General features: G+C 31.1%; 1 long non-coding RNA gene across 1 annotated transcript; it reads right to left on the reverse strand.

Annotated features, from left to right (window-relative positions):
- Window positions 1–859: 859 nt before the first annotated feature.
- On the reverse strand, window positions 860–1,757 carry LOC131171724 (uncharacterized). Its single transcript, XR_009142370.1, has 2 exons — window positions 1,698–1,757; window positions 860–1,124 (listed from the first exon to the last, which is right to left on the reverse strand). It is a non-coding gene; the product is annotated as an uncharacterized LOC131171724 (long non-coding RNA).
- Between the last annotated feature and the right edge of the window lie 2,529 nt (window positions 1,758–4,286).

A 4,286-nucleotide genomic window follows, 5' to 3' on the forward strand; every position in this document is an offset into this window, starting at 1 on the left:
TTTATAAATAATTTATTAATATTAATATATTTATTAATCATATTTTTAAAATTTTCCTCCGTATTATAAAAAAATATATAAAATTACATAAAATATTATATATCAAATAAAAATTAATAATAATGATATTTATAGATATAGGTGTGCATAGTTAATTACATCAAATAAAACTAATCAAGAATAATTAAAATTAAAAAAATCAACATTATATAAAACTATATCAAATTGAATTTATTTTATTATTATATGTATAAATCCTTAAATAGTATTAAAAAAAAGTTTAAATTTTTTATGTTAATTATATATGTTTTATAAAAATTATAAAATGATAAAAGCTAATTAATTTTAACAGAATCAATATGAATTTCATTATTAAAGAAATTTAACACAAAAATATATGAATCAATAAAATAATAAATAGTTAAATTTGTTACAAAATTAAATTACTTTTATAATAAATTCACCGCTTATCATATTTAATTGTAATTTTATAATTTTTTAAATTCATTGATATACTTTAATTTTAATTAATTTAAATTTAAAAATGATAAGATGCATATGCAACATACATGTCATGAAAAAAAATATAATAATAATAATTAATATATTATAATAATATTATATCATATAAAAAATTAATAAAAATTTATTAATGTCACGACCCAACCTATGGGCCGGACCGGCACTAGGACCTGGGCCAGCTTAAAGCTCCCGAGGCCCGTAGTAAGCCTAACTGTTCATTAACCCAACCCTAAGGCCCATTTGGGCCCAATTTCAAGAAAACAAATGGACAGAGTCCAGCCATAAAATGGACTTACCAACGGGGAGTTTTTGACTCACCCGACCTGTAAACACAATATATAGTCAATTGGGGAGCTCAGCTCACCCTCCACATACTCATCAACATAATAATAAATGGGAGCTCAGCTCCCTCATCCAATCCATCAAACATGCATATCATTATACGTTTACAGGTCCAACATGATAATAATATTACAGACCATAATTAAATAAATACTTCTAACACATGCGGAAATTCTAGGAGTTAATAAAATTACACAAACATTGATAAACAACCTGCGAGGAAAGGGAGCAGGTTAACCTCAAAAATATCCTCCTGTGGCCTGGAAAAATATTGAACAGGAGTGAGCGTTCGACTCAGAGAGTAAAATATCAATTTTAACCATAATCTCTATAACTATCTAAATCTAATGCACCCTGTAGAGTGAAATGCAACATCCACATCATTTTCACATCATAACATCAAAAAGGTAATTTGGAGCACTCACGCACCCTGTAGCATCAATCATAACATATGGGAGCTGATCCCCTATCAAACTCTCTTAAATCCAACACGGTGCCTGAAGAACTCAAGCCGGACTTTCGCTTAATAAACCAAATCGAGGGTCCCAGCGAAGAACTCAAGCCGTGACTACCCCTCGAAGGATCGGGTCCCAGCGAAGAACTCAAGCCGTGACTACCCGTCCTATCCATAGTCCACACCACATCACACGCACGCCAACGCACGCACACTGCTCCAAATTACCACAACAACATCATGGCACTTTAACATTTATCAATGCATCATAAATCGTGCCTAGAGTTTAACTACATAAATATATGCATATAAGTGATGCATGGGCATGCTGAACATATAATAATATCGAAATTACAATTAAAATTAATATTTTACTCACAGACTTGACGACAATCACTGTGGCGGCTGGGCGGAGGAAGAAGGCTGTCCCGGCTCACCTGACAATTTTATTACAATCATTTAATAAATTTGACTCAATACAAATAAAGAAAAAGACCAAATACGTCCTAAGTCGTGCCGAAAATCCGGCAGAGTCTCCCCTATACCTAGGACCTACCCAACCTGCAAAAGGGCTAAAAACGCACTTCTATATTCACAATCCATATATCAACAGTTCAATCATATCACACAGCCCCTCCTGGGCCCATCAAATCAATCACCCATCACAATACGCAAAATTTCAATTTAGTCCTTATTATTGATCATTTTTGCAAAAACTGCCCAAACAAGCTCTAAAAATTATAAAACTTTGCCCCGCGGTCCTTAGCAATATTACTAAGCTATTGCAAAAAGAATCGTAATTTTCTAAGCTACCACGAATATTTTATGGATTTTTAATCCTATTTAAGCACTAGAAAATTACGAAAAAATAAGGTTCGGGTTTACCTTTGCCGATTCCGACTTGAGGGCCTTTTCGGACGTCGACAATGGGGCTAGCCAAAACCTCGGTCCAATTCGAGAACTTTTCCGTGCTGTTCGCCCAAAATTTGCAGACCCGGGTCAACTGTCGAATTTCCGCGAATCGAGGATACCTACACGAAGCCCATAACACGGGGGTTAGTACATAAATTTTTCAGAATTTTCTAAGCTCATTAAATGCTCGGAAAAACACTGCAAAGTTTCGTGGGACCCACCGAAAAACGGTGTCGGAAAAATTCAAAATTTATGTCGTTGCAAAGCTCTCGACGAATGGAGCGTGCTGGTGGCCTCGGTTTTCTCGTGGGATTCACGGTTTTCGAGAAATCTAGCCCAAAAATCGAAATGGGCTAAAATCTTCCCGAGCAAAAATTGGACAATCCGCTCAATGGATTTCGACGTTCTTGGTGTCTATGGAAAGCTCTCGCCGAGTAGATGATTTTGGACACAAGATCCGGTCCAATTGGTGGCCGGATCGGCCGGATTTGACCGGGGAAGTCGAAGCGGCGCGCAGCAGAGGCGTTCGCGCGCGTTTTCCGCGTTCGAGCGTGGCGGCAGTGGTCAAGTGGCGCCGTCTCTTGGCTGGTCGGCGATTGGCCGTGGGGTGGAGAGAGAAACGAGAGAGAAAAGGGAGAGGGACGACGCGCGTGGGGAAGGGAAGAAGAAAAAGGAAAAGGCCGGTCCGATTCGATCGGTCCGGTTCGATTCGGCCGGTTCGATTCAGAATACAAAATTTTGAATTTTTACTCTGCCTCGGGACCGAAAACGAGGTCCAAAAATTCCGAAAAAATTCCAGAAAACTCAGAAAAATACGTAGACTCCAAATATATTTTTAGTTTTGCCACGTGGTCTTTAAATTAATTTTTAAAAATCATCAAAGTTTATATTTTCGGAAAATCGAATCCGATTTTTAAAATCCGAAAAATCTCAAAAAAATTCCTAAAATTTAAATAAAATTAAAATACCAAAATACTCATAAAAATTAAAATTTCGGGGTGTTACAATTAAATTATAGGTATATATAATTAGTACGGAAATGTTCAATGATTATTTAAAAAAAAAATTGCCATATAGGTAAAAAGTGATTTATTGATACTAAATTTGATAAATATCAATAAAATGAATTTTTTAAGATTAATTGAAATCTAATTGAATTTATTACCATTAGAATGAAATAAATTTCATTAATATAGGTGTTTAGCAATTCAACATAGATCTAAAATATTTCATTGTATCACTGATTGAAAGATGCTATTTATTTCTTAAATTATTAAAAAAAATTAATAAATAAAAAATAATAAAATAATTTATATAAAATAAAATCTAATGTATTAAAAATTCTTTATTATGGATAATTCAAAATTCTATTAAAAGTTGGTACTTGCATAATAATAATAATAATAATAATAATATATTTTTTTAAGAGAGATAGAACCAACTTTATTGACTTGAAAGTTTAGAAATTAATTAAACATTTTAAAGTAGATATTATTAAATATATTGGGCGTATATCCATTATTTTTCACATAATTCATTTTTCATATTATAAATAAGATTTTTTTTTACACACTACTTTTGTGTGAAAGATAATTTTATTATTAAAAAAATTTAACACAAAAATATATGAATCAATAAAATAATAAATATAAAATAATAAATAGTTACATTTATTACAAAATTACATTATAATAATAATTTTTTTATAATAAATTCACCTCTTATCATATTTACTCGTAAGTTTATAATTTTTTAAATTCATTGATATACTTTAATTTTAATTAATTTAAATTTAAAAATAATAAAATGCACGCACAATATACATGTCATGAAAAAAAATATATATTATAAAAGTGTTATATCATATAAAAAATTAATAAAAATTTATTAAATTTTAGGTACATATAATTAATACGGAAACGTTCAATGATTATTTAAAGAAAAATTGCCATACAGATAAAAAGTGATTTATTGATACTAAATTTGATAAATATCAATATAATGAATTTTTCAAGATTAATTGAAATCTAATTGAATTTATTTGTGACACCCCTTA

Source organism: Hevea brasiliensis, chromosome 13 (assembly GCF_030052815.1).
Source record: "Hevea brasiliensis isolate MT/VB/25A 57/8 chromosome 13, ASM3005281v1, whole genome shotgun sequence".
Taxonomy (NCBI): Eukaryota; Viridiplantae; Streptophyta; class Magnoliopsida; order Malpighiales; family Euphorbiaceae; genus Hevea; species Hevea brasiliensis.